This window comes from Amblyomma mixtum, chromosome 7 (assembly GCF_055824585.1).
Source record: "Amblyomma mixtum isolate Tamu chromosome 7, ASM5582458v1, whole genome shotgun sequence".
Taxonomy (NCBI): domain Eukaryota; kingdom Metazoa; phylum Arthropoda; class Arachnida; order Ixodida; family Ixodidae; genus Amblyomma; species Amblyomma mixtum.
The window spans coordinates 147,865,170-147,888,530 of record NC_143018.1 but is presented as its reverse complement, the minus strand read 5'-3'; the positions used below and the strand labels follow the sequence as shown (position 1 = coordinate 147,888,530).

Sequence of the window (23,361 nt, the reverse complement as noted above, 5' to 3'; positions counted from 1 at the left end):
AACACAAAGGACGTTTCGGGAGCGCTACGGCTCCCCTGTTCACAACCGGCTGGACGTCCGGGGCTTTTTGTCCAGCCGTGCAGCCGGACGTCCAGCCGGTTGCTCATTGTGAACAAGGGAGCCGTAGCGCTCCCGAAACGTCATCTTTGTTTGTCCATGGTCAGTCACCAGTGCATCTCATCAAGCCATGATTCCTGACCAGACGGTATGCCGTCGAACCCTCGAATACGTTACGATTATGTCACTTCGCGGTACATTTAGTGTACAGGTGTGTTAGGCCTTATTAAAGGGTTCAGTAACACGTTCTGCTGGGCGAGTTGGTTCATATTGGCAAAGTAAAGGCTTTTAGCGCAAAACGACTAAGAAAGGACGGGGACAGAACACAGACACAAAGGAGCGCTACTCTCAACTAAATTTATTGCCAGATGAAACAATCAATTTATACATTGGTTCCAGTACATAATCTGCTCACATTGCGAAGACTGCGTACATGCGCACACACCTGACGAAGCTGTCAATCACACAGGTTGTAAGATAATCCTATCTAATAATTTGTACTCGTTAGAGTACAACTTCACCGAGAGGGTGTTGACAGAGGCATTCCACATCAGGAAGAAGGGATCTGTGTGTGTCAGCAGCCCCTCGGTGAAGTTGTACTCTAACGAGTACAAATTATTAGATAATATTATCTTACAAGATGTGTGATTGACAGCTTCGTCAGGTGTGTGCGCATGTACGCAGTCTTCGCAATGTGAGCAGATTATGTACTGGAACCAATGTATAAATTGACTGTTTCATCTGGCAATAAATTTAGTTGAGAGTAGCGCTCCTTTGTGTCTGTGTTCTATCCCCGTCCTTTCTTAGTCGTTTTGCGCTAAAAGCCTTTACTTTACCTTATTAAAGGGGTAAGGCATGTGTACACTGGAAACGAGCAGCAGTGCCCACTTGTCCAGTTCGTCGCTTCACAGAGGCAGCAACGTGGTGCGCTATTGTTGATTCTAAAGATTTGGGACCTTCTTAACAACGTTCTTAAAAAAGAATGCGATAGCGTTTGGAAGTTGGCACACCAGCAAATATTCCAAAAGACCACGTTTTGAAAGTTGGCTCACCCCAGAAAATTTATAAACATGGTTTAGTGGGTGGATTTAAGCGTTGGAGGGGATTTGTGGTGCATTCATGTGGACTACGGTGTTAATTTGGATGATTGGCATTAGTGTGGGATTAAAGGAGTGGGTCAGGTAAGTGTAATCGCATATGATAATCTAAGAGAAGGTACTCAAGCGTTCTAATTCTCAGAGTTTCAAATTTTGCGGCGCTGAGGACGTCGTGACCATCTCGACCAATCAGAGAATTTTTTAGCCTAGAATTCGGGCGGTTTTTGCAAGCGACAACCTAAATACGATCGCATTGAAACAGTGGGCATTGCGATATTCTCACAGCGGTAGGTAATTACTGCGGGTGCACAGTCGGCGCCTTTCTTCTGCCCGTCTCGCCAAGGGAAGCAACGATCGCCGCCGGGTGACCGCCTTTACAGTCTTCCATGAACGTGCCTCAGTCCTCCCGAATGGCGGGAGGTCACTCCCCGCACGGGGCCAAACACGTCAAGCCTTGTTGTACGTCGCTTGCTGTTGTAGACGCCTGCAGTGCGGACGACTGACACGCCGTCGATGCGGCTGGCATAGCCGGAGAGTGGAGAACATCGCCACCAGGACGGGTGGCGAAGACCAGACTCCTGTTGTACATACGCCGTTTACGCGGGACTGTTATAACCAACGATGTGTCCGCGATCAATGGTGCAAGGAATGGCGCTGCCAAGGACTAGTGCCACTTCTCATGCTGACGTGCGCTCTTCTGCGCTGCTCCGGACCGTTTAGACATTCTTAGTTGGGCGTACGCAGTGATCTTGCGTATGCAGCTACTTCACGGATAAAGAATGCGCATGTGCATAATACTCTCCGCGGCTTGCGGGCGTACGCACGCTGCAAATTAGCATGCGTTCGCTGCGGGCGCGTTACCGGAAACGTTGGCAAGATGGCGATGTGCAGTTCGCGCCGTTTGGAACAAATGCATGCCGCTGCTGCGTTTTTTGACAGATAGCTCGCTCTAGATGATGGCTTCGCTTTTATTTAGCACACTTTCGCTAACTCGTCACGGTATAAGCGACAACTTGCCTTTGTTTTTTCCGGTATTTCAGCGATCTTCAAGCGCTTAAGCCTCACTGTGTGCATGGCTCAAGGAAGTTAATAGGGTCCCCTTTGAAACCCGGTTGTGGCAGTGGCCACCACACTTCCCTCTTTTTTTTTCTTGTATTTTATTAAGCAATCTCTGAAACTTATAGGTTTTATCTATAACTTCACTATTTATTTAAGTGCAAATTTTTAATCCAGAACATGTAGCCTCACGTCACCGCCTTCCTTTCGAGCCACTAATCATCCAATCACTTTTTGCTAACTTCTGCCCCCTATTCATTCACTTTGAATTTGTTATCTCTAAATCCTAGGGCATCGACATCCTGATGAATAGTTTCAACAGATTTACCACACACTGTAGGTGTGTCAGCTTCGTTAAATATATTTTTGTAGCATCGCGTTTTCTTCGTAAAAACGAAGCAGTTCTCCAACTTTTTTCAGCTCCTACGTTTTCATGTTTGCATAGTTTTTTTTTCTTGCAACAAAAAACTTGAAAATCACTGCAGTCTTCTGCATTGGAGAAATGCTAAAGTATTTGCGTTTGACCCTACCAACTTTTTGCCAAGTCATCGTTGCCACGTGACACATATCATGTGACCCTTGGATGACGTCACCAACCTTTTTTCAAGTCGCTGTTGTCACGTGACATATCACGTGTTCTTTGGTTGACGTCAGCAACATTTTTCTTTTAGTCATCGTTATCTAACATCGGTTATCTAACACACTTTAACATTATCTAACACACTTTTCCATCGTGTACACAAACAACGCGTCGCGCCCCTCTAACACTCTTCAACCAAGGACCCTTCGTGGCGTATGCGTTGCGTGCCCATGAGGTCACGTGAGAGGTACCACTTCATGTGGACACAATTTGTGGACAACTTGCAGCGGCGGGTTTTCCTTTGCATGAGGCATGTAATGCTTTTGCTTTAAAAAGGATCGCAGTCCACCCTCCCTAGTCATCACTAATGATGGACAAAAATTTATTGAACCAAGCGCTGATGCACTTTGACTTCTTGAGAGTCGTGTTGGCGCTGTTTACAGCGCACGCAACGCAGTGAGCGGTGTGTACGCAAAATAACTGCGCACGTCCAACTAAAGGTGTTCATTGTTAGTATGCATAGGTTGCTTGTGTGCGACGTCGTCAAAGAACTTGATTCTCGTGTTTCCACAAAAAGGGATATTGCGGATTACATTTCTTTTTTATCGCCACATTGCATGCGTGACTAAAGAGGGGAAGATACTGGTTGAGAAAAAACGCCGTCATACAAAACGGGGAATAACAATATAATGCGAGTCATAAAGCAATTATTGTATTCTCGATGAGCGCAAAGTGAGCAGTTCCTAGTGCTATGGAAAAATTATTTTAAGTGATTGCTGCTACGAACACCGGTATCGTCAGCACAAATGTTAGCAAAGAACTGCCCGGCGTGGGTGCAGCGCCGACTGAACAAGAGATCATAACGAGGTATGTGCAGTGGTAGGGTAAATGTTCTTTAAAACAGCCCTGACAGCTTGTGACCTCGGTTGAAGATTTTGCTCAAATTCCTGGGTGCTTTTTTTACCTTAGGCTCGGTGCAGATTGGTTCGTCGTTGGGTTCCTGTCTGAAATCTGAGGATCAGAAAATTTTGTGTAAACGAAGCTGCGACAAGCATACCGAAAAAGATTTTCTAATGAAACACACAGTTAACGACTGTTTGTTTCTTTGCCTTTGGTCTGTTTGTGTTACCATACGGAAATGACAAGGGCCACTTGTGCTGCAACCTTGACAAAATCGTGTATCGAACAGGAAATCCTCGTGCGATTTGTGTCAAATGCATGCGAACTCCCTCTGAGGCTAACCGCACCAAAGAAACGCGCTTATAATGAACGAAAAGGTGGCAGTCGCTGAACTGTTCTCAGCGTTGTGTTCCACTTAAAGACCTCCAGAACATGTTCGGAGCAAGAAAGTTCCTGCTTATAAATAGTTCGCGCTAAAATGCGGCCCGAAAGCCATAGCAATTCCGAAACCTGGCCGCGACAGGGAGTGCGGCGTCTGCTGCGTCTGTCGAAAGAAAACGCTGTGTTTACGTGAAACTACCAACTGGCTATCCTCGGCAATAAAGCTTGAAAATAATGTGTTGATAAATTTGTGTGCGTCTGACTTCGCCTAGCGTTTTTTCCAGGTAACCATGGGCGGAGCTAAAGTCAGAGTGATCTAGACATAGCTTCACCGGAGAAAGTACGAGACACCAAGAAAAGAAGTGCACAGGACAACGCTGGACTAACAACTGAAGTTTAATCGAGAAACGGCCAACCTGGGTCACCAGAAGACGCATGCGTATCAGATACACTAAAAAAACAAATACATAAGTAGCAAATCACCAAGCAGTGGATACACGCTCCAACACTAGCAAACAACAAGAGACAAATATTTTGCCTATCAGACTTGCACGCGCACACTTCTGCTTAGAAAATTAACTTCCTTGCTAGTAGGATGCAAGGAAGGTGCACTGACGCATGTGTCACTGCCTTGCAGCCTAATATGGTAGGCCTCAAGGATTTCCCTCTCCTCCCTCTTTTTTTCCTTTTCCGATTACTGAAATGTTGTTGAAACCCGGAACACAGTTTTTACAACTCCTGCAGTGACGTGGGAGAGTATTTCGATCAGATGAATTTTTCAGGGAGTTATGTTCGCGCGCCCGGTCATTAACACATCTGCCAGTTTGGCCCGTGTACACCATACCACACGACAGGGGTATCTTGTATTTTGTCAGATTTGGAATTTAGGTACTTAAATAACCGGGTGCACACGCGCGCTGCTCCTGTTTAGATCATCTTTCACGCCACGCACGTAATCTGTTTTCCCCGGTGTTATGACGTACGCAGTCGTATGTGGTTACTGTATATATTCTGTTCTTTTTTTTTCGAATAAACCTTAGTTGTGAGTCAGCGCTTGTAGTGTCTCCCCTCTTGTTGTGTGTTTTCTGTCTTAGTTTGCGCTGTTTTTTCCACCATCAATTCACACCAACTAGCCCAAATGTCTGCTTTGCTTTCTTGTAAACGACGCGAGTCGAACAAGCAACGAGCTTGTTGGCCTGTGTTCTTCTTTTCCTGGTGTCTCGTACTTTCGCTGGTGAAGCTATATATGTCTGATGTACACCAACTATCCCACATGGGTACCTTGTTACAGAGTGATCTAATAATGTTGGCTACCGCCTAACGCTGCTTCCACATAAATCGAGAATCTCCCTGCAGAACGGCAAAAAAAAGTTAGTGGCTTTCGAGGGAAAGAAATGGACGGGAGGAAGGTAAGGTTAAAAGAAGTAGGTGCCGTAGCGGAGGTCTCCGCGGAAAAATTTCGACCACCTGGGCATCTAACGGGCACTGACACTGCACAGCACACGGTTGCTTTTGCGTCAAGAGTAGTTCCAAGCATGAAATTCACTGCAGGGATGACTTATAGGTTCTAAAAGCCGCACACGCGTCCTGGGTTAGCGTTCCTCATCACACACTTTTCTTTCCCTGGACCCTGGTGACGTCAGCGGTGCCGACCGTTGCGACGACAGTAGCATAAATGTCAGCAATGCCTAACAACACACGCAGCACGCAAGAACAGCTTGAATCATGGCGACAACACGGCGCAAAAGACGAGGAACCAGAGTGAGAAAGACACACGACAGGCGCTGGTTCCTTACTCTGGTTCCTCGTCTTTTGCGCTGTGTTGTCACTGTGAATCTTTACCAACTAGCCCAGTTAAACGTCTTGCTAAACAGCTAGAAATTTCAGTGGAATTGCCGCTCTTTCGTCAAGAAGGCAAGCTCGCTCCAGCTCTACTTCCAAAATCACCCATACCCCCCAATGTCGTCTGCCTCCAAAGGCCGGCAGCCAGCCGATCAAGCTAAGGGGTTGCTAGGTGATTCAGCACATAGAATCACCGGGGGGGGGGGGGGGGAGGGGGTTGTTTCACAAATTGGTTACGAAATTTCGGAACATTTTACTAATATCGCGATATCAGTCACGTGCTAGTGGAAGTAATCGTGCTGAAGAGGGATCGGCGTAGCCTTTTCATCCTGTAGTCAAGAGTTCGACAAAACATCGTCTGGTCAGGTGGAGGCATAATAAAAAAACATAGGGCTACTGACCAAGTCAAAGTTTAATTAAACGTACTGACGTTTCAGAAGCCCCACAGCTTCTTTGTTCACAATGGGGAAACCAGGCAAAAAGCATGCGTTTATGTCTTCTTCAAAATGCGTCGTAATGATCTTGCGTAATCAGATGGCAGATTTCCTTGCGTCCGATTTAGTGTGTCGGGAGTGGTCTGAATCATCAAAGACTCTAGATACAAGCGTCTAGAAGTGATCCGTTCTCTGTTTCTGTTCTCGGTTTCATCTTGAATCTCTACAGTCTGACGGGGCTCAGAAGGTCGACTTCCGCATCTTCATTTATGACGTTGCCAGAGCCGCCGGCTAGACACATGACCTGGGGCTAACAGCAAGACACACCTAGGCGAAAATCACCTAGCAAGACACACCTAGGCGAAATCACTCCTCGACGCGGTCTACAAAATTGGCCTCGAAATGGTAACCAACCAACCCGAATAGGCAACAGCGTCAGTCGAGACACGTTTTTGGACCAGTCCTTTGTCAAAAACTTAACGGAATGCTCGTGGGCGCATTTGCGCGAAGCATTGGGCTGCTATCACTACATCACCTTCTCGGTATCCACCCAGAAACCCGGGAACAGACAGTGCAATTATACTCACGGACTGGGAGGGGTAATAGGTATGCTGTACCCCCCGCCCTAGAACGGTATAACGGATATTGCGGAATGTATGCAGCACTTCCGGCGCACCCATAACCAAACAAACCAAATATCCAGCGCACGGTCAAGACGCCCGAGGTACACTGTAAAAAAAAAGTCCGTAAGTTTACGGAGACTTACTACGTGAAAAAATGGAACCCTTTACATTTATAGAAAACACGGAGGCGAAGTCCGTACTTCAGTTCAGTAACGGAAGAATCGTCATTATTCACCAGCAGGCGTTGCAGGGGAGAAAACTTGAACATTCTGTTAGGCAGCAAAGCTTAAGATGACACAGCGGTTGACTCCTTCGGCATTGTGTTAACGCCAAACGCATTAATAGCTTGCTTCAAGAACACAAAAACAGAAGAAAGGTTGTCATGATTCGACGCCGCTGCTTACTTTCATGCGTGCATGATCAATAATAATTTGTTATTGGAAAGGGGAAATATCTTCCTCACTGTTTCGGTGTGCACCTGAGCCGCCCCAGGTAATACGGGAACCGTCACACCAGCGTTACACTTTTGTTTAGTCGGAGAGACGAGCGTCACTGGCGCGCTTTTTTAATATTCGCTTCGGTTCAGGGTTGCCCACAGAGCCGAAATACTCCAGGCCGCAGCACCTACTAAGACTTTTGAGAAGTGGTGTTTGGGTTCCAACGCATTCAATTTAATCTCAATTGAATTTTGCAACTGCAATACTGCCTCTGAAATCGATAATTAAAACGTGGTGAAGAATTTTTGTTAACTGACAGGCATATTTGGCACGGTGCCACATTCGCAGGGGTGCCAAGCTGTCACGATATCGTGGGCGGCCTGGTGTTTGGTTGGCGCCGAAATTATAATTATTCGGGCCAACCTGCCCACCACTGCACTCTCCGTAAATTTGGAGGGGGAGGAGCGACAAACTTTTCCACCCCGCGTGCCAAAGATGAGGTTCGAGTGCTGAACGGCGAAAGGGGCCACGCCTGATTAGCCGTTGACCGGAGGCATAAGGCGAAGGCAAGTTTCTTGAGCAACCCCTTTACATGGGCAAACGATAACAACCACAAAATATACAAAACAAAGCCCAACACAGAAGCGTCAACCCACAGGCGCGACGCGAACAACAAGCACAAAATCAGAACACAAACAACTATTAACAAGAAGAGGGAAACATCAGGGCGAGAACTATACAACAAAGTTACACAATTAAAGCAATACTGTACAAAAGGTTACGACGAGAAAGAGCGACAGGACAAAGAAAAAGAGTCAAGCGAGTGGGGAGAAACGGTGGCTTAGCTGCGGGGTGGCGAAGTCCGGCCGCAGGGAGCGTCGGGCTGCGGAGGCGCGCGGGGCTGATGGGGGGTTGCGGATACGGGCGAACTTGGGCCACGCGTCTTCCACGCGTCTTCGGGGCCGCCGTCGCCGCGCTCTACACCACAAACACCCGCCTTAGCTCGCTTGCCGACCACTTCCCTGGCTGACCTCACACTCGTCTGCACACACCGAAATCTTCAAGCCAACTGGCCGGCTCGCGGTTTTCCCGCTGCCGCGTCCCCGCGGCAAACCAACAACCAAATCCTCCCAGCACAGTGCGCCAACGATTTGCAGATGTTGAGAGGGGGGGGGGGGAAGAAACACGAAGAGATTGAGAAAGGACGCGAGGGAAAGCCACGATCCTCACGAGGAGCGATGTTAATTTGCCAAGGTCGGGAAGGGTGCTAGGGCATTCAACCGGCCACTCCCTGTCCCCACCTCGTGCAATCGCTCGCTTCCCGGCGATAATCCTGGGGAGGGGGCAGAGTAGCCTTGACCCTCCAGCGTCGCGAGCGGCCAACTGGCCCCGCGAGGGGTGCAAAACTATCGCCGCCGCGTCGCGACATGCTTGCGAAGAACCGGCGCCGTGACCAGCCGCGGCCACCTCGGTCGCAAAAGAAAAAAGACAAGCATGCATACACTTCGTGACAAAAGCGTTACGGTCTGACAGCAGATGTGAAAATGGGCTACGCAGCACACTTTCGTTGCAAGATTGGTGCAGAAAAAAAAATTGTACGTCTGCTACAGTTGCGATATCTGGGAACGAAAGGGGAGAGACCAGGGTCATGTGCGCAGCCTATCAAGTTGTACTGGCGCTCGTACACCTTTTATATATACTGGCTTTGAACTCCGTAGGTCCCTGGGGGTCACCTTCATACTCCTACACCCTGAGTGCGCTGCTGTGGAGGCGGCTCCGCTTTGCTTCTCTTTTCAACGCCAATTTGCCTTCTTGTCGACGCGGTGGCAAAAGTACGCTTTGACGCACGGAAGACCGATGTGTGAAGGGTAAGTGTAATTTCACTGCTCTGCATCAAGTCATTCCTTGTGCCGGAGTCGTATTTCACCTTTCGCTGTCTCAAGCGCGCACAGCTCGGTGTTCCTGAGTAAACAACTTGCCAGGTCCCCAGTATGCAAAAGCTTTGTCTCTAAACCACAAGGATCTCGCGTTCATTTAGTGCTTACTACGGAATGCTCTAATACGTCGCGTAGGTTACCCAGCAGAGTGCAGCACCTTCCAGAGAGAGAGAAGCAACTTTATTTTGCAGCAGCTTCCAGCAAGGCTTCGAAAAACGACCTGTTCTCTTTGTAACGCAAATATTTTGTTCGGCTGGAGTGAGTTATAAATATCGCTAAACTCTAGCAAACTGATTTAATTAACGCATTAGAAAATAAGAAAGCAGTACATAGAAAATTGCTCCCCACAACTGTTTGGTGTGTCCCGAAGTTGCATGCTACTGCTTTGGAGGGAGCGCGTCCAGTTCCTTTCTGCTTATCCTTGGGTGAACATTCCTTTTTCGCAGGGCTGGAGGCTGTTGAGAAGGGAGGAATGGGCCATTGTGAAGAGGAACCTTTTCAACAGGAGAGTAGGGAGCACGCCGTTCGGGAAAGGCATCCTCCTTGCACCTTCGGCGCGGCGTGAATGTCCGCGTGCTCTTATTTTTGGAGCGAAAAGCTTCACCACGAAGGTCGGAACCGAGCTTCGCGTATGCAGGGTAGGCTGCAAAAGCCATATTCTGCGCATGCGCGATACCGAGTGAAGTCACGCGCAGCGCAGGTGGCCGCCGACTCCGTAATAAAAAAAGAATAAAAGTAAGCATAGAAACGAAAATGAAAAAAGAAATGAAAGAAAAAATAACAGAAATAAAAAAAAATAAAAGACAAACAGTGCGCCAGGATGGATGGACGGATGGATGTAAAACTTTATTACGCAAGCGACTTTGGACCGTGCCAGGTCTCAGGGCCACCGCACAGCGCTCACATTACGCGCATGTGTCCAGGCCACGTAGGGCCAAACTCTCATATCTCGGTGGACACCCGAACCACGCCGTAAGGAAAGGAAAATGAAAAGAAAATTGGTTTTAAGGAATGTAAATACCTGTCTCTCACATCTTGGTATACACCCTTTTATTGTAAAACTCTCAAGAAATGAAACAAAATAAAAAAAATCGAGAGGAAGCCCGCACCCAACCAAAGGTTATCGCGGGCGAACCAATTAAAAAATAAAACAAAAAGAGCCAGCGCCCAAGAGAAAATTTAAGAAAAACCAATTACAAGAGAGAAAAAAAAAGCAGAGGCACAAATGATGGGCGGGCAAAAGTGATTTTTAGACGCAAGACGCCCCTGAAGGATTAAGAATTTGGGAAGGACGAAGTGAAAATAAAACAGGGATGGCTCCAGCGTGCCCAGATTCTTCAGACAGGCTCGCAGGCGGCCAGGAGGAGGGATGATGATGATGAAGAAACTTTATTTCCGCCAGAAGAAGACCCGTGCCCCTCCGGGTCCGCACGCAGGCGTCCGGGGAGGGGCAGCGTCGCAGCTGGAAGACTAGCAACGATGTAGTCGCGCAGCTTCTGCTGCCAGGCGGGTAGCGTATCGTTGTATGCTAAGGTCGGCACTTCTTAGTATGGTCTCCCATTCCTCTGCATTATTAATTCTGCCATATCCTGGGGCATCTCCATAGTATGTGTTCGAGTGTAGCGGTATGCCCGCAGAACTCGCACACCTCCGCATCCTCCCTCGTGTCACCTCCTGTCCAGCTCCTCCCGAGCGGGCAGGCGAAGTTTCTAGCTTGGAGTCTTCTCCAGTCATAGGCCTCAGCCGAGCTAAGCGATCTATCCGGAGGAGGATAAATCCTTTTGCTCTTTTCCTGATTATCTGTGATGCTATTAAAGGTGTTGGTTTCCTCTTTAGTGCTGAATTCGTATCAGGTGTCCACGGCTCCCCGGGGTAAAGAGGAGCGGGCGAGCCTGTGGGCGGCCTCGTTTCCAACCAGACCCGAGTGGGCTGGGGTCCAGATGATTAGAATACTGTGGGCTGGGATGAAGTCTTTTAGATATTATTGCGGGAAAGAATATATTTACAGATATTTACAAATAGACAAGAACAGCTGCGAGCGGCACCGAGAACACAGTCCGAACTTTGTTGTCGTCTTCTACTCTTCGCACTCGTGCCATCGCTCTTTGTCGTCGTCTACCCGCATCAGGACCCCCGGCTGCTGAAACGCCGTCTCGGCGTTAGGGCGGCGACGTATGAGCGTCGTGATAAGGTTTAAGGCGACAGACGTGGACGATGTCGGTGGTGGCACCAGAGGGCGATGGCGAGGTTTCAAGGGGAGCAATTTCATAGTTCACGTCGGTAACACGGCGCACGACACGGTAAGGGCCACGGTAGTGCAAAAGGAGCTTCTCGGAGAGACCAACGCTGCGAGAGGGCGTCCAGAGAAGGACGAGTGATCCTGGGGTAAATTCGACGGCCTGGTGACGGCGGTCGTAGGCTGACTTCTGGGAAACTTGAGAGGCTTGGAGCCTACTACGGGCTATTTGGCGCGCCAGCGTGGCCTGGGAGATGGCGTCCCGAGCGTAAGCAGTGGTGGGGGCTGAAGAAGGCGGCAAGAGTGTGTCCAAAGGCAAGGTGGGATGCCTACCAAACAAAAGGTAGAAAGGAGAATAGCCTGTTCTGTCATGAAGGGAAGAGTTATATGCAAATGTCACATAAGGCAAGGCTGCGTCCCAATCTCGGTGGTCTGGCGATACGTACATGGCTAACATGTCGGTGAGCGTGCGGTTGAACCTTTCCGTAAGCCCATTGGTTTGTGGGTGGTAAGCTGTCGCGAGCTGGTGCTGCGTGTCACACGAACGAAGAATGTCGTGAACTACTCTGGATAGAAAATAACGACCGCGGTCGGTGAGCAGTTGACGAGGGGCGCCGTGGTGAAGGATGACGTCTTGCAGAAGAAAATCGGCAACATCGGTAGCGCAGCTGGACGGCAAAGCACGCGTGATGGCGTACCGAGTCGTATAATCAGTTGCGACAGCGATCCACTTGTTGCCGGAGAGGGACGTCGGAAAAGGGCCAAGAAGGTCGAGGCCAACACGGTGAAAAGGTTCCGAAGGTATGTCGATGGGTTGCAGAAGACCGGCAGGCAAAGTGGAGGGCCTTTTCCGACGTTGACACAGGTCGCAAGCGGCCACGTAACGCTTGACGGAACGATAGAGACCAGGCCAAAAGAAGCGATGCCGCACCCGAGCGTACGTGCGGGACACGCCAAGGTGACCGGCTGTCGGCAGATCGTGCAGTTCTTCAAGGACAGAAGAGCGTAGACGTTGGGGTATCACGAGCAGGAGCGGAGGGCCATCGGAGCGTAGGTTTTGGCGATACAAAATGCCGTTCTGGAGCACATAAAGGTTCAGAGACGGAGATCGGTTTGCAGAACGGATGCCATCAAAGATAGGACGTAAATATGAGTCGTGGCGCTGTTCGTTGGCAATATCGGCAAGATCGGAGATAGCTAAGAGGCAGGGCAGGGTCTCAGCGTCCTCTAGGTCAGGTGGTTCCACAGGGTATAGGGATAAACAGTCAGCGTCCTGGTGATGGCGCCCTGACTTGTACACGACGGAGTATGAGTATTCTTGGAGGCGCAATGCCCAGCGACCAAGGCGACCGGTGGGATCTTTTAGTGAAGACAGCCAACAGAGAGCGTGGTGATCAGTGACAACAGCAAATGAACGGCCGAACAGGTAGGGTCTGAATTTAGCTACTGCCCAGACAAGGACAAGACACTCGCGCTCAGTAATGGTGTAATTTTGCTCTGCGGCTGAAAGTAGGCGGCTGGCATAAGCGATGACTCGATCTTGACCCTGTTGACGTTGGGCTAGGACGGCGCCGATGCCATATCCGGAGGCGTCCGTGCGAACCTCTGTGGGAGACGACGGGTCAAAATGTGCTAAGATGGGCGGAGTGGTCAGCAAATGGACGAGGGATGAAAATGAGTTCTCTTGAGCAGGGCCCCAGGTAAAGGGGGTGTCGTTCTTCAGAAGATCGGTGAGGGGACGAGCGATGCCGGCGAAATCTTTGATAAAACGGCGAAAATACGAGCACAAGCCGACAAAGCTGCGCACTCTTTCGACGACCTTGGAAGAGGAAAGTCCTTCACAGCTTGAATTTTGATGGGATCTGGGCGTACACCAGAAGCGTCAACGAGGTGTCCGAGAATAGTCAGTTGGCGGCGACCGAACTTGCATTTCGATGAGTTCAGCTGAAGTCCGGCGTTACGAAACACTGTCAGAATATTGCAGAGGCGCTCGAGGTGCGTGGCAAAAGTAGGCGAGAAAACCACAACATCGTCTAGGTAACAGAGGCAAGTGGACCATTTAAAGCCACGAAGAAGGGAGTCCATCATTCGTTCGAAGGTAGCCGGGGCGTTACAGAGGCCGAACGGCATGACTTTAAACTGGTATAAGCCATCAGGCGTCACGAAGGCGGTCTTCTCGCGGTCCTTTTCATCAAAAGCAATTTGCCAGTACCCCGATCGAAGATCAATTGAAGAGCAATATTTGGCGCCGTGGAGGCAATCTAATGCATCATCGATCCTTGGGAGTGGATATACGTCTTTTTTTGTGATGCGGTTGAGGTGCCGATAATCAACGCAGAAGCGCCAGCTGCCGTCCTTCTTTTTCACCAGGACGACTGGTGAAGCCCATGGACTTGACGAGGGCTCGATGATGTCTTTTGCGAGCATCTTGTCCACCTCTTGATTTATGATGGTGCGTTCGGCGCTGGACACTCGGTACGGACGTCTGCGGAGAGGAGCGAAATCACCGGTGTTTATGTGATGCGTCACCACAGAGGTCCGAGCCAAAACACGGCTATCAAAGTCGAAGATGTCGCGGAAAGATGATAAGAGGCACCTAAGATCGCGAGCTTGCATCGGCGGTAGGTCAGGAGCGATCATGTCGGCGTAGTCGTCCGTTGGGTTCACTGTTGATGGGGCCGCAGGCAGCCGGCATTGCTGAGTGGAAGGTAAGCAGCTGTCCACCACTGATATCACACATTCGGCAGCAGGGCACAGCGTGGCGAGTGAGATGCCTTGTGGGAGCGGTTGGATGGATGAACCAAAGTTCAGGACCGGAAGGTACGCTCGGTTGGCCGACATTGTAAATACAATGTGTGGAAGCGCAATGCTGCGCGTCAGGGCGACGTCAAGTTCCGGAGTGACTACGTAGTGACCATCAGGTACAGGGGGAACAGATGAGAAAGAAATGTAAGTTGCGGCTTGAGGCGGTAGACGGACAAAGTCGACAGCACAAAGACGGTGTATAACTTGGGACGGCGACTCAGCAGAAAGAGGAAGGTCAAGCTGAACAACATTAGTGGCGCAGTCAATGAGGGCTGAATGCTCAGACAGGAAGTCGAGGCCAAGAATGACTTCATGAGGGCACTGGTCCAGAACAGAGAACAGAACGGATGTATGGCGGCCGGATATGGTCACACGGGCTGTGCATAGTCCAACAACATGAGGCGTTCCGCCGTCGGCAACGCGGAGAACGGCTTTGGGTGCAGGGGTCAGTACTTTTCGGAGGCGGCGTCGTAGGGCTGAACTCATGACGGATACGTGCGCGCCTGTATCGATCATGGCTCGCACAGGCACTCCATCGACATGAATGGCGAGCAAATTATGGTGTGCGCGAAGGGCTAATCGAGGATTTTGGGACTGGGGCTGTACTGCAGCATCACCTCCAGACACTGCAGCGTCTAGTTTTCCGCTTGCGAGCGTCCGTAGGGGCCAGGAGAGGAGCGACGGCGTTGGGGCGAACGAGACTGTCGACGCAGGGGGGACGGGGAGCGGCTGGAGCGGGGAATCTGGCCGTCGGCTGTAGCACTGTGCTGGGCTGGAGGGGGCGTGTAGTGGCTAGGCTGTTCGTCGTCGCGGTGGGAGCTGAGAGGACGGTATGTGCTGCGACGGGACCAATAATTTCGACAGTGGCGGGAGATGTGGCCAATGCGGTGGCAATGGAAACAAATGGGCCTGTCGTCGATTGTCCGCCAATCGTTAGGGTTTCGGCGACGTGGAGAGAAGTACGAAGGTCGTCCAGGAGCAATCGCAGTGATTTCGGGTGGTGGTGAAGACCGTACAGGGCTGACGGGCTGGAAACCAAGGTTTGCAAGCTCTTGGCGGACGACAGCTTGTACCAGAGAGATGGTAGGCAAGCGGTTGTCGCCATCATGTAGATGCAGGGGGGCAGGGGACATAGCTTCGAGCTCGCGTCGGATGATGCGGGTCACATTTTCTGGGGGCGCTGGAGTTTCCCGGTGTCGCAGGTCTTCACATGAAGAAGTCGCAGCGGTGTTGGGGAGGCGTGTGTGCGGCTGGCTAATACGCCTGCTTTTGGCTTCCTCGAAGCGTCGACATTCCTTAATAATTCCGTCGACTGTAGTGCAGTTCTTGTATATGAGCAAGTTGAAGGCATCGTCGGCGATTCCCTTCAACACGTGGCTGACTTTGTCAGACTCGGGCATGTTGGCGTCAACTTTGTGACAGAGGGCCAGCACATCCTGAATGTACGATACATAGGACTCCGTAGATGTTTGAGCTCGGGAGGCGAGGTCCTTCTTAGCGGCAAGCGTTCGGCCGAGCGGCCGTCCAAACAATTCGCGGAGTTTCTCTTTGCACACGTCCCAGCTGGTCAGATGGTCTTCGTGCGTCTCATACCAGACCCGGGCGGTGTCTTTTAGATAGAATATTACATTTGCGAGCATAAGGGTCGGATCCCAGCGGTTGTAGTTACTCACTCGCTCGTACATGTTGATCCAGTCGTCGACGTCAGTGTTGTCGGTACCAGAAAATGTCCCAGGGTCACGAGGGGGGGAAAGAACGAGTGATGTCATGGCCGGGGCTGAGCTTTGCTGGGCGGCGTCTTGGGTCATGATGAGTGCAGGCAACTGGCGACCGCTGCGGAGCTCCGTCGTCGGTAGACGTAGGGGAAATCCGCACCTCCACCAAATATGTTGCGGGAAAGAATATATTTACAGATATTTACAAATAGACAAGAACAGCTGCGAGCGGCACCGAGAACACAGTCCGAACTTTGTTGTCGTCTTCTACTCTTCGCACTCGTGCCATCGCTCTTTGTCGTCGTCGTCGTCTACCCGCATCAATATTTAGCCGCCATTTCGTGGATGCGTCCCTTACTGTAATTTCTAATTGCGGCTTTGCAGTCGCTTACTACGTATTTGGTACCTGGTTGAGTTAGAGCGATCGCTATTGCAACCTCCTCCGCCACAACGGGTTTTAAGTCAAGGTGTCTTACAACGCCTGACGTTCTGCCTGTGTCTCCGACGGCTACGGAGATGGTGTCTCCTAGCGTGCGTGGATCTGTAGGAAGGAAGAAGAGACAAGAAAAGAAAGCGAGGAGAAAAAAAACGAACAAACACGAGATAATGGGCTTAAGAAAGCAGGAGTACATAAAAGAGAGGGGAAATCGAAAAGAGAATCAAGGAAATGACAAAAAGGCCGATGAAAACAAAAAACAGAACGAGCGAAATGAAAAACAACCAAAGAACTAAAACACGAAAAATATAACAGCTAGAAGAAAGAAAATAAAAAGGAAAGAAGAAAAATTGAAAATAAAAAAAAAATAAAAATAACCATTAAAAAACGAAAACAAAACAAAGAATGCATGTGCACGCAAGGCGAACTAATATCAAGATCCACATGCCATCCACGTGCCCGAGAGGCAATTGCCTCTCGGGCACCTGCCTCTCGTGGCCCTGCCCTTAAGGGCAGGGCCACGGCCCACCAAAATTGGCCATATGGTGCCCCCGACCACGTGAGACATAAGGAGGCGCAGAAATGGCAAGGAGGTCTACGAGCCTTCCGGGCGGGAATTAAGACGAGATACAGGTGAAAGAAGGGAAGAAACGGGAACAGCAACGCGAATAAGCAACGCACGAGACCCCCGAAACACCCGAAAGGAATGGGCACAACAGTACATGTCTCTAAAGCAACCTTCTAAGACAGCACCGTACTCACTACACGCGCGTCTCCTCCTCCGCATCCGTAGAGGCAGTGTGTGGACGGCCGAACGCCTTCACCGTTTTCTTGGTGCTCCCAGTGCATTGTGCGCTAACTGCGACAGCCATGACGTCAAACCAAGCGTAACTGAACCTTTTCGCTTGTATATCCAGGTTTAACCACAGCTAAACCACTGCCAATTTTTTTTCCCTTCTCTCTAGGAACGAAGGGAAAACTCCATTTTCACTAATGCTTCTTCCTGCGGTTTGGGGGCATCTTCAGAGACATCTTGGTTCTACCCCCAGGAGCCTTCTCTGTCGAAGTCGTCCGCCTCTAATCAATGGTCGGTTGCCCTCAGTCCAGGGCTAGGCTTCTGATTAGTTTTAGTGTGTCCTCTTCACGCATGCCATGTCGCCTGTTGGTGATGCGGGTGATCTGTGTTTGTGTTTGGCGGGTGATCTGCGGGTGAACTGTGTTTGACTGTACTGGCTGTTTTATCGTACTGGCCTGCGTTTATAAATTTTTATGTCGTACCCACTCCTATCTTAGTCCAGCAGGACTGATAGTATGTACAAATAAATAAATAAATAAATAAATAAATAAATCATGCGTGCGCCTTGTAGCGTTGTTGCTTTGAGCAGGGTAAAAGTGTGAGTACTGCGCTGGTTGGATTGAACCCACATGCCCAAAATTCTTATTCTTGTCTTTTCGGGTATGGGCGTCCCTTCTAGGTAGACGTTGAGTTTCAGGTCCTCGTTGGTTGGGACGGTCCGGTTTTGCTTGCTTCTCCAGACTCTCAGCAGTTCCGATTTCTCGGTCGAGCATGCGAGTCCTCTTTCTGCGAGGTATTGCTCTACACAAGAGGCCGCTTGCTGTAGCCTTCCTTCCTTCTCTCCGGGACAGCCCGTGTTTGTCCAGACTGTTATATCGTCAGCATACATTGCATGCCTGATGCCTTCGATGTTCTCTAGTTTTCGAGCTAGGCCTATCATAGCTATGTTGAAGAGTAGGGGTGAGATAACTTACCCTTGGGGTGTTCCCTTGTTTGGAGTACGAATTTTGTCCGATCGAAGGTCTCCTATGCTGATGGTGGCACTTCTATCGGACAGGAAGGCTTTGACGAAGCCGTGGATTCTGCGTCCGCAATCCAGGTTGCTAGGCCCGTAAGGATCGCTTCGTGGCTGACGTTATCGAATGCCCCCTTGGTGTCCAGAGCCATTACGACATTTTCTCCAGTCCGAGGTACGGTTCGCAGGACATCTTCTTGTATTTGGAGGAGAACGTCCTGCGTCGAGAGCTTCGCTCTGAAGCCGAACGTAGTATGTGGTACACAGTCATTATCTTCCATGTAATTCCGCAGTCTTGAAGTTACCACCCGTTCGTCTGGCGGTGTTTCCGGGCATAAGAGGGAAATGACTAGAAGAATAAGAACGGGGAGGAACGCATATGGCAGGTTATCTCAGATCATGAATTGCAGTTAACCAATATCCCTCAAGAGAAAAGTATACAGCAGGTGTATATTACCGGTACTCACCTATGGGGCAGAAATGTGGAGGCTAACAAAGGGGGTTCAGCTGAAGTTAAGGACAACACAGCGAGCTATGGAAAGAAAAATGATAGGTGTAACGTTAAGAGATCGGAAGCCGGCGGAGTGGGTGAGAGAACCAACGCGCGTTAATGATATCCTAGTTGAAATCAAGAGGAAGAAGTGGGCTTGGGCAGGGCATGCAATGCGAAGGCAAGATAACCGCTGGTCCTTAAGGGTAACGGAGTGGATTCCAACAGAAGGCAAGCGTAGCAGGGGGCGGCAGAAAGTTAGGTGGGCGGGTGAGATAAAGAAATTTGCGGGAATACTGTGGCTGCAGCTGGCGAAGGACAGGGTCAATTGGAGAGACATGGGAGAGGCCTTTGCCCTGCAGTGGGCGTAGTCAGGCTGATAATGATGATGATGATGTTTCCGGGCGGATGTGGTCTACGCAGGCGTACGCTAGCCCTTGCGCCACTTTCGTCGTTACAGTCTTCGTCCCACGCGCAACCAGAGTAACCCTGAGCTGTTTTTCCGGGCGACTTACACCGACAACGCTTCACCGAGGCTCCGGCAGTGGCCCTTCTTCCTGCCGGGTTTGTCCTCCTACGGCACCTCTTTCTCTCTTTCTTCTTTCACTCCCACCTTCCTCCCTTCCATCTTGGATCCAACTCTTTGATGACTACCGCTTCGCCTCGGGCCTAAATGAGCGGAGTGAAGAAGCGCAGGTCCGGACTCTACTATATACGATGGGCAGGAAAGCAAGAGAAATCTCCTGTACTTTTGCATTACCCGAATAAGAACAGAAGCAATACGAAGTCGTCAAAAAGAAGTTCGACAAGCACTTCGTCGCCGCAAGGAGCCTTGTTCATTAGAGCGCGTGCTTTCACCGTCGCACTCAAGAACCTGGAGAGTCAGTCGACCAATTCGTTACCGCGTGCTCGGCTGCTGGGCCGAAAGACGCGGGTTCGATCCCGGCCGCGGCGGCTGAATTTCTTTGGAGGACAAATTCGAGGCCCGTGTACTGTGCGATGTCAGTACACGTTAAAGAACCCCAGGTGGTCGAAATTTCCGGAGCCCTCCACTACGGCGTCTCTCATAGCCTGAGTCACTTTGGGACGTTAAACCCCATAACACAACCAACGGTTACCGCGTTGCACACGCTGGCGGACCGGTGCGACTACAAGGAAAAAGAGCGCATGATTCGCGACAGGTTCGTGGTCGGCCTCAGGGATGCTAAGCTCTCTGAGTCGCTTCAAATGGATGCGTATTTGACTCTCGCCACCGCTTTGGGAAAAGCGCGCTTAAAGGAGACCGTCCAACGACAGCAGCAGCAACTGCGAGAAACCGACGACGAACCCTTGGTAGCAGCAACCGGCAATCTTCACGCGGTCAGCAAGCAAGGGCAGCCCGGAAAATCTTCTTCAGGACAGCACTGTCAAAGAAGTGTTCACCTGGAATGCAAGGTACGCGCCCCAGAGTCCAGTCCTACCGACCAGGCACCCCCGGGTCATGCCCCAACTGCGGTCAAGAAGCGCACCCCAGAGCCTCGTGCCCGGCAAAATGAGTGAAATGCAACTACTGCGGTTGTTCCGGACACTTTGCAGCTGTCTGTCGGAAAAAGGCTGCGCGTGATGGAAAGAAGGTACAACTTTCATCTCTCCATATGGACAAGGGGGCGTACTTCGTTGGCGCGGTGAACGGGGAGTACTCTAATTCTTGTTATGTACAAGTCGTCATTAACGGCACTCCGGTGTTCGCTAAAGTAGATTCCGGTGCCGAAGTTTCCGTTGTGCCCTCAACGTTTCCCGGTTTGCCTACCAGGCTAGAAAAGTGCGACCTAATCCTAACAGGCCCGTCGAATGAGCCACTGAATGTTTTGGGAAAGTTTCATGCCACTATCCAGTGGAAACAAAACACTGTCCAGCAAATCGTGTACGTGGTCTCACCATTACGCTCCGTACTTTTGGGTCTCCCAGCGCTTGAGGCTCTGGAAGTTATTAAATTCGTGGACTCGGTCAGTAGCGCAACAGCATTCGAAGCTTCCTACCCGCAGCTTTTCAGTGGTCTGGGAGCGATAAAAGGAGAATGCAAAATTAGACTAAACCCGAACTCGATGCGTTTTGCAATTCATGTTGCGCGTCGCATAGCCTTACCCTTGCGTGACCGAGTTAAGCAAGAGCTCGAGCGTATGGAGCGAGATGGCTTGATCCGCAAAGTAGATGAACCAACAGAATGGTGTGCAGGAATTGTGCCAGTACTCAAACCATCTGGAGCGGTTCGTATTTGTGTTGACTTGACGCAGTTAAACAAAAGTGTATTTCGCGAGCGCTATATCATGCCGACAGTGGATGATAGCCTCGGTCTTTTAAGTGGGGCCTCTGTGTTTTCAAAGTTGACGCCAACTCTGGCTTCTTTCAAATTAAGGTGCCGCCTGAAAGCCAGTTGTTAATTACGTTCATAACGCAAGTTGGGCGATACTGTTTTCAAAGACTGCCGTTTGGAATAACGTCAGCACCCGAGATCTTTCAGAAAAAAATGTCGCAGATACTTGAAGGAATCCCAGGCGTGATAAACCTGATGGATGGTGTTCTCATTTTTGGCAACGACAAGACTCAACATGACGAGCGCCTGCGTCTAACTTTAGATCGTCTCGCTAGTGCCGGCGTCACGCTAAAGAAAGAAAAGTGTTGTTTTGGGGTAACTGAGATAAAATTTCTTGGCTGTGTGCTTAGTAGAGATGGTATCAAGCCGGATCCAGGAAAAGGTCGTGCTATCAAAGAACTGCCGACGCCAGCTAACGTGTCTGACGTTCGACGGCTGCTCGGTATGGCTAATCACCTGGCAAGATTCATACCAGATTTGGCTTCGAAAACGGCGCCTTTACGTCACTTGCTTTTGAAGGGTTCCGAATGGACGTGGGGACCAGCCCAAGAGCAAGCGCTGTCGTACGTCAAAGACGTTATCTCTTCGGCGCACGTCATGGCCAACTATGATGTAAAGTATCCTACGATTCTTTCCGCTGACGCGTCATCGTTCGGTTTGGAGGCCGTATTGATACAAGTTCAACCAAACAGTTAAAAAAGACCTGTTGCATTTGCTTCACGCTCGTTGACGCCTGCCGAAACCAGATACTCTCAGATTGAGAAGGAAGCGTTGGCAATGACTTGGGCGGCAGAACGATTCGAAGGGTACATCAAAGGTCTTGAAATTTTGTTTGAAACCGACCACAAACCACTCGTAACATTGTTGGGAAAATCACCTTTAGATGTTTTGCCACCTCGTATTCAGCGCTTTCGCATGAGGCTTATGCGGTTCAGCTTTTCTGTTGTGCATGTCCCGGGTAAGAGCCTCGTTACTGCGGATGTATTGTCTAGAGCCCCGATTCAGGGAAACCAAATCGATGCTCATGCGCTGAGTATTGGTGAAGTCGCCAAATTCGTTTCGGGCTGTTTGACAAATGCCATCGAGGCTAGCCTTTTTGAACGAGTCAAAGCTGAACAAGCAGCCTATGAAGTCTGTCAAGCTCTCGTAAAGTTCAGCCTGGAAGGCTGGCCCAAGTTCTCATCGCTGTCGATGGTCTTGCGTCCATACTGGCAGGAAAGAGCAGCGCTCACAGTCGCTGAAGGCGTGCTACTCAAAGGTGTGCGGCTGGTGATCCCACAAAAATTACGCGCAGAGGTCTTGATGCGCTTGCACGAGAGTCACCAAGGAATTGAGAAATAGAAATGCAGAGCTCGAGCCAAAGAGTCCGTATGGTGGCCTGGGTTGAGTTGCCAGCTGAGAGCTTTGGTGACCGATTGCCCAGTGTGCGCGGAGCACAGGCAACAAAAGTCAGAACCAATGATTCCAACAACCACTCCACAGCTTCCTTGGCAAAAGCTAGGCGTTGATCTCTGCCATATTGAGGGAATATGGTATCTGGTGGTGGTAGATTATTTTTCTAGATACCCAGAGGTCACCTTGCTATCTTCGACAAAAAGTGTCACTGTCATTATGCATCTCAAAAGTTTCTTTGCAAGACATGGCATACCAGAGGTTGTCATGTCGGATAATGTAACACAATTTGTGTCTGAGGAATTTCAGTCGTTTGCTCGCGACTATGGCTTCCGCACTGTGACGTCGAGCCCCAGATACCCCCAGGCGAATGGGGAAGCAGGAAGGATGGTCCAAACAATTAAACGGCTGATTATAAAAGCTAAGGACCCCTACCTTTCACTCCTAGCGTAAAGGGACACCCCAGGGCCACTGGGAAAAAGCCCTGCAGAGCTTCTGACGGGCAGGCGGCTACGCACAACAGTCCCTGTCCCTCCCAAGAGCCTTCTGCCCCAGAGGGTGAGCCTGAAAAAATTCAGAGATCGCGATGTAACCATCCGACAGCGGCAGCGTAGGTACTTCAATAGTCGTCATGGGGCTCTTCCGCTGCCAGTCCTCAAACCAGGAGCGGAAGTGTGGGTGACAGACTGCAAAGTGAAAGCGCGAGTCTTGCGTCTTGCACAACGTCCGAGGTCGTATGTAGTTAGAACTTCTACGCGTGTAGTTCTAGAAAGAAACAG

General features: G+C 50.2%; 1 pseudogene; it reads left to right on the top strand.

Moving 5' to 3' along the window:
* Positions 1 to 19,245: 19,245 nt before the first annotated feature.
* LOC149337814 (uncharacterized) lies at positions 19,246 to 23,081 on the top strand (annotated as a pseudogene).
* Positions 23,082 to 23,361: the final 280 nt, after the last annotated feature.